Here is an 8,220-nt window from a genome sequence, read left to right on the forward strand (position 1 = left end):
AAGCAGTCCCTCCAGGATCTCGCAGCAAAAAAAAAAATTGAATTTGCGGCCAACTTTGTCAAAAATTGCAGTAAAAATTGTCACATTTTTATGCTTTTTTTTTGGGCAGGAAATTGCGGCTAATGACAAAAGGAGAAAAAAAATTGATTTTTTTTTTTAATTACTACTTCCAAAAAAATAAGTCATGTAATCACTTGCTATAATAATCATACTGAATACTACAAAATAGCTGCTAATGTTTCTTATAGTTCTTTAGTTTTATTTAATTAGTTTCAAAACATGCACTCCAATAATGTTGCAAAAAATCCTGAGTGAATGTTGTAGCTCTCAAACCAGACAATGTGACAGTAAAACAACATGTAAGCTACATTTTCTGTAAACTTAACAGTTTAATAAATTCAACACATATTGTATGCATTTAAACAGTGCAAATTCTTATGTCAATACAGAGCGTTTCTCCATACTGCAATGCCATTAGCGCATTTGATAATGCGTCTGATGACGTTTCAAATGACGTCAAATGCGCTACGACTTCCGGTCGGCTGGAAAAATCGCAGGAAATTGCAAGCCAATCAAATATTGCGGACTTTCGTTGAATTTGCGTTAATTATTGCGACCGCAAAAAGAAGGTGTCTAGAAGAAGTTTCATCTTGTTGCAATCTGCAATCCCTCACCGCTAGATGCCACTAAATCCCCCTAAATCTTACACACTGGACCTTTAAAACCCTGATTGTATAAGTGTGGTGTGGTGCTGGGTTGTTTACTAAGCGATATGATTTTGGTTTCCCTTTCACTCCTGTCTTGTATGTGTTGTAATGATGTAATTGTGCTTTGGTGTGTCGTTGTAATTTAGTGGGGCAGGTTATTCACACTGAGCCTACTATGCGCCGGCAGGCTGTTGTGTTGTTGTGTCAAGGGGAAGCAGGGGATGGTAAACAGAGGCTCTGGGTGGTCCCCTTTCTCTGGACTCAGACTCCCTGGACAACACTGTAAAGTCTGCTGACAGGAGAAGAGCTCTTTCTTTTCAACACAACCTGCGTTGCTGCTCTCCTCTCCTTTCTGTTCTGTCGCTTGTTTGTGGCTGCCGGAGTCTATGGAACTGCCCTCATACATATTGAAGGGGCTTTTGAGGAATCCACCAGTGTGCAGCTTTTTCATCCAGTCTACCCTCCTCTCCCCTATTTACATTTGAGTGTCAATCTCTCCCTCTTTTTCTCCCCGCGTCTCTCTGTATCTCTCTAAAAAGTACTTTTGCATTCCACTATTCAATTTCTGTTTTTTCTCACTCTCCCACCTGCCCCCACCTCCCTTTCTCACACCACTTAGCTCCAAATTTCTCTCTGCCTAAATTTTTTCTGGCTTTTGTTTTGTAGATCAAAACTTTTTTTTCATGCATCTCTCAAAGCCTCCCTACCTTAACTCATACTCCGCTCTGTCTTTTTTTTCATCTAAATCTCTCTCCAGCTCCAAATGTTTATTTCAGTATATCTCTGTCTTTCTAGCTGTCTCCTTAAAAACTTTGCTTGAAACCTTTTATGCATCTTTCACACCCTTTCTTTCTGATCTTACTCTACTATTTTTCTTAGACTGTCTCTCCCCTGCTCCAAATATCCTCCGGTAAATACAGTAATAATCTATTTCTGCTTTTCTAAATCATCCTCGCTTCCTCTTTATTATGTTGTTGCATCCTTCCAGCCTCACTCTCGTATCCTGCTTCCCCATCTTTGTATTTGTGTGTCATTCCTCATCTGAACATCTTATTACATTTTGTGCTTCTCCTCTCTCTCCCTCTGTCCTTCTTGTTTGTTTCCTGTCTATTTCTATCTTTCTCACTCTCTCGCCAGCCCCCTCTTATTCATTTGGCATCCGTCCCTGCTTCCACTTCTCCTCTGCACTCACTTTCGCCTCAAATATATTTATGTTTACACATTAAGTCTCTTTTCACCTTTTTTTTTTTTTTAAACCTTCCTCCTTCACATCTCCTCCTCGTTATTTTTTTTTTTTTTAAACCTTCCTCCTTCACATCTCCTCCTCGTTATTAAACTTCCTGTAGATATCTGTCTCACGTGTAGGATTATTATGTGGTTTTTTGCTGCTTGAAGTGGCACGGGATGGATGAGGTGGACCCCCTCCATTTCTTGCTGCTACCCAGCCTTTCCAAATGACTCTGCATTTCCCAAGAGATGGCACCACATTGTTCATTTGTTTGTCCGTGAGTCACCTGCAATATCTCAGACACCACTTACTAGATTTTGACAGTCTAAGGGAAATGATGCATTGCACCTGTAAAATTTCAATTTGCCTAAGGGAGGAATCCATAATTACAGGTCAGTGAAGGCAACATGCTTGCTAATTACCGGCTCAAAGGTTTCCCTGCATCATTTATAGGTGAAAACGTGTTTATTGTTGCCGTATGGTATATCCCTCCTTTCCTGCATCTTTTTTGCTTTGCATATTGTTCTTCTTAAGTGCGTCTTTTTTAAGCTCTTCACTCTCATCTTGCACGCCTCCTCACTTTTGCTTTCATTCTTGGTCTTACACTCTTCGTTATCTAACATTGTGTTTGCATTTCTCCTCAATCCTCCTCCTCCTCATCCGCCTCCTTCTCAGCTGCTCTTTGTCTCTCAGTTTGGCTTGTATGGTGGGTATGCAGGCGTACATATTTGTGTGTCTGTGTGTGTGGGTGCGTCTGAGTGTGTGTGTGTGTGTGTGTGTGCTTTCCTGAATGTCTAAGCACAGCGACTGCCTGGCTGTCAGCAAGGCCACTCACTACGATGTCATCTTAATAGTCTTACCTGAACTCCAATCTCTCAGCCGACACACTGATCATTAGATACGGCTACGCATAATCAACCACCTCTTTGTTTACCTCTGATAATTAACCAAAGCTAATTAAGAACTGGCACTTACCACTTCATCTCTTCGCTGCAACGCTAGGGTTACTCACTGATTACCTTTGTTTTGCTTTAAAATTGCTCCAACTAATCATTAACTTTGCTTCTATCGCCTCAGGAAAGTCGAGGGAAAAATCAACATTTGTGCCAGAGCAGGCCAAAACAAGACCATGAACAAACTTGTTCTTCACGGCCAAACTATTGAGGGAAGGATGGTTATGCTATCTTTATAGCGTCTGTATTTCATAAGAGGAGGTAGACCTGTGCAATGCTAATTACAGGAAACACTTCACTTCCATTGTTTGCAAAGAAAGGGCTCATAGGTTCAGGAACAACTCCTGCAGAGGAGCTGCATTGACTAACAATGGAGCACACAAACCAATGCAGGCTGGTGAAATGAGGCACACAGTGGACCGAGCACTGCCGGGCTGCTGCACAGTTCACACCAACACAGTTCTCTTATGTAAATAGATGGTGGGGTGTTGTTTGGGGAAGGGAACATGATGATAGTCTGTCATTAAAGCTAACATTTGTATTCACAGTGAAGGGACTGAATGGCCATGCTGGAGAGCAAGAAGGAAGACTTCTGCAGAAGACTTGCTGTACATTAGACTTGCTCTGAGAACATTCTTAAGGGAACTTTTGAAGCTTTTCCTTATTTTCTGTCATAAATATAATGTTACAATGTCAAATGTTCATGTTATATGTGGCCAAAGCTTCAAATTATGAGGTAAACGTTAGAAAAGTAATGCCTGTGAGCAAAAATCCCAGGCTTCAGACTCTTGTGGATACTCTGTTTCCAATGTTTTTGTTCTACTTTTGAGACAAGCTGACATCAGCTCATGATGCATATTTTTACATGGTCATCTGTTCCAGGCACACTACAAGTGTTTACATTACGTAGCCTTCACTGCTACATGGAGTTACATGCTAACATCAGGGTAACATTAAATCTCTGATGATGTTCCTGTAAGAACATGTCCATTTGTGTTTAGAAGCTGTTATTGGTGAATTGGTGAGTACATCCTAGTATGAAACACAAGCCACTTAAACACTGCCTGTTCAAAGTGGGAATATCACAGCGTTATGCCACCTCGCCATTCTGTATATACGGTACGGTCATGGAAAGGGGGGACAGAGTTGTATCGCTTCTAAGCTGGAAACAGAGGAAGTAACAGCCCTGACACAAGGTCTGTAAAAAACATAACGCCGGAAAGACATGACCACTAGTGGAACGATTGTGATGTTTTGATTATGACCTACCGTGGGAGATTTAAAAAGTAGCTGTTAGCAGTTAGCGGCTAACTCAAAGAAGAAGAACAGCAGCTGTAAATGTCAGAAAATTGGGAAAAAAATGAGATTTAGGAGCTCCTTACCCTCAGAGCAGAGGACGAGATCAGCAGCCAAATAACAGAGAAGGTAAATAATTGTAGTTGACATGTTATATTATTGTTACTATTTATAAGGCGCTGCCGACACGTATGTTTTATTTCATACCAAAGGCCAACACTGTCTGTTATGCCTCTTGTGATTGCAGGATGCCAGGATGCGTGTGTAAAATCACACACTGCAGTAGATTGATGCCGCCGTCACTTGGTTCTGTGTAAAAATGCAAAGTAGGCATAAAGAAGGGACTTTGGAGCAGCTCTATAGTACGACCTCTGTGTAAAAAGGGCAACACAGGCAGTGTAGCTTCATTTTCACAGTCTTTTTACGACACACTGACTTTTTTGACTTGTTTTATCTTTAAAATTGACAAAGACGATATGCATAATTTGTGGCACAATTCAAGCAGGATCAAAAAAGTATCTGTCTCTTGTCATGAACTACCGTACATAAATTTTGTGTGACATATCTCTCATGGTGGTCGACCAGAATAGGAGGTCCTTCACCTCTCTATGCAGAGACACAGGTAACCCAACACAGACAGTACGGGGAAAACTGTGTTTTTTTACTGTTAAAGCATGTAGACATGTTCTCGCAGAAACACAAAATACAAGTATGAACCTGAAAAATAAGCACAACAGGTCCCCTTTAAACAATTAAAACCATGCAGCATGTTATAAGAACCTCTCCAAACATGGCATGCAGGTTGTTCGCATGCAGAGGTAGTTATTTTTCAATATTATTATCAGAGTCTTTAGAGGGAAAAATCCTCTGTGTTTTGGTTCCTCTTTTCAGGATCACAGAAAGTGCAACTCCATGACATCATCTAATTACTCTGGTGAAATGGCTGAAAAAAACAAATTATGGACAGTCAAGTTCCCATGCCTACATGAAACGCTTCTCCCTATCATTTTCCTATATCTTATTTTCATGCCGCAGAACAGGCTCAGTGCAAATTCTGTCAGGATTTGAGGTGGATAGGGTTGTGTTTATGTGTGTACGTGCGTCTGCGTTTGTGTCTATGTGGGCGTGCAAGCCTGCAGAGATCCATGCGTGTGTGTCTGTTTGTCTGTCTGCTGTAGAAAATATATATATATCAGGGCTGAGCTGGAGTTTGGTTCCACTTCATCTTTCTATTTACACATTCAGTATTTCAGGTTGGTTTGAAATTAGAGGTCTACTCATTTGGCTCCTGATAGAGTTTTGACATAAATGTCTGTGGCGTGGCGAAAGCTTTTCCACAACAATTTTCGATTGCAATGCAAATGACAATTATGTTGGCAGTCCCTCTCACCCTTTTATCTTCCCACCGAGCCAGAAAAAACAATTGGACGCTAAAAAATTGATCCACCGGGATGAGCGCTCTTCATGAATACAAAACACATTATTTGGGACGACCTGCTTGACACTGAATAGCACACAATTACCATATATATGTGCATTTTCGCATTTGTACTGTTAGATCTGAAATGGTTTGTCAGTTTGGACTGAATTTTTAAATGCAGATTGGATGAACTGTGACTACTCAGAACCACTGAGCACAGAATATATTGTCCAGAATATGCAGAGGACTCCTCTTGAGTCTGGATCTTTTTGCTGCATACTGGGAAAAAAAAAGGCTTTATGTAAACTGCTTGACGAAAAAGTGTGGGTGTCGCATAGAGGTGATTATTCAAAGATAAGGACAACACAGCCCAGAGTCGGACCAGGGGGTTAACAGGAGATGTAAATAGATATTAGTAGTTGCTTGGAGCTCCAGATGAGTGGGATGTAATTGCACTGTGACAATTAAACTGTCAGATAAACTGTTGATTTGCAATCAGTTGTCTACCTGACACTTTAATCATCTTGTGAAGCTGTCAGGCCTTCTCTGACAGCCGCAACCTTCTAAAATTTCATGCACTGTCTCCTGTGGCAAACCTGATGTACACTACATGAGATGACTTTAAGCAGAAACATAAAATCTTAAAGGCTCCATCTCAGGGCTGCACAGAGACTCATATACTGTAAGAATGCCCGATATATTTCACTCTTCTTTTTCTGTGCAATAGGATACCTTTCAGATTAAGTGTTACGTTCTGGTTACATCAGGAGTGTATCCTGCACTCTCTGTATTCCTACACTGCTTTCTTAAAAATGGACCAAATCCCTGCAGAGTTTATCTGATCACATCCCTTAATCGTATCTGTGTCCTGAAATTGAGTTAATCCTCCAAAAACTGTGCAATTAGCTGTTTGAATTTATTATCCAGAATGCTTCCCTTCTTTTTTTAAATTTTTACTTACTTTTCATTTACTGTTGTTTGCTGTGATACCTTTGAAAGCTGTTATGCTGCTAAGCAGGCATAGCAAATAAAGTGCTATGTCAAGCAGAAGCAGGCCTGAAAACCCCCTCTGGCAATATGGCTCACTAGGCTGAACAAGCAGCTCGCGGTCCAGATTATCCATGTCAATGGAACAGAAAATGAGAATTGGGATTTGCAATGTATCTGACAGCACGGAGGTTATGTGCTTCCAGCTGAAGGTACAGTCTTTGTTTTTCACTATCTAGGTTCCATATAGGATTTCAAAGGCTCGAAAACTCATCATATTCAGAGCAAAGGTGGATTTCCCTTCCATGTTTATATTAGAAATGAACACCATAAAATAAAATGTAAGATTTACACATGGTGGGGAAAAAAGTAATAGAAAATCTGTAGGCAAAAACAACTTCAGGTCAAGAAATCACTTTGCAAACACAGCAGATGTTGCTCAACCAGCACTCAAGCAAGGGTGGTGCACCTCAGTGACAGATAAGAGCTCAGGAGGAAAACTCAACAGTTTGAACACATTCGACATTGGACTGAATAACTGGAACAACTTCACAGTGTTATGCAACAGCCTTGCAACAAACAGGGTAAAATAATATTTTGCAGCTGGAAATGTTCAGGTTTCATTTATGTGTCAGAGAGTTGCTTAACGGTCAGTTTTTAGGCTGTTTTTCATGGTGTTTTTGGTGTTCATGTGTTTGTCTCTCCTGTAGCAGAGTATTTATATGTTGCATGACCAATTAACATGCTTATTTAACATGCAAGTTAGTAACATTAAAAATATATCATATAAATAAATGATAAGCAATTTCCTGTTTATAACCTACTTGCACATAATAAAGGCAACGACATACTGGTGTTAATATCTACAGCTATTCTCAAAGCATGATCTGCTAACCTTTGTACAGCTACTACATGACCCTACCCTGGTACACGATTAAAAGTATCCACCTTATTCCTAGCCCCCATGATACCTTGCGTGAATTATGTCCGCCGTTGAACCGAAACTGGCGATTTCCAATAGTAATCCAATAGTAACAGTTTGTTTACAGTACTCTGTTCTTCTTTCCAAGAGCAATTGGGAAATAAAACGTGGAACACACCACCTGTTATAGCTCAAACAGGGTTATGTGATCATACCTCTGCCATCTCTGACAATCAACTCAAAGCATTGTTTTTTTTTTCTTTTCAACCTAGAATGCCATCAATTAGCTCGCCTTGCTCTGTTAAAATATTGTTAACGTCAAAATGGCCCGAGCTAGCTTAAGGTAAACATCTGCTCCTTCTAAAGATGATTTATGATATATGATGAAAGCTTAGACTCAAAGACATTTTAGAAAATGCTAAGTTAACATTAGTTAAATATTTGCTGGAAAATAAATCAGTATTTGCTAAACTGAAGGCAAATTACTTTCAAAAAGAGCCAGCGTTGGCAGTTAGCCACCAAGAGTAGCCACTGGGACTAACCACAGACAGTCTAAGGGACTAACTAGCTTACTGCTACTTCGGCTATCCCACTGGAAGTAGCACACATAATCATTTCTACAGTAGTACCCTCAGGAATAAGGTGGATAGGATAGTGTAGAATGGGACTGGTTGCCACATGGGTCGGGTGTCACTTTCATTAGATCT

The sequence above is a fragment of the Epinephelus moara genome, chromosome 22, assembly GCF_006386435.1.
Source record: "Epinephelus moara isolate mb chromosome 22, YSFRI_EMoa_1.0, whole genome shotgun sequence".
Taxonomy (NCBI): Eukaryota; Metazoa; Chordata; class Actinopteri; order Perciformes; family Serranidae; genus Epinephelus; species Epinephelus moara.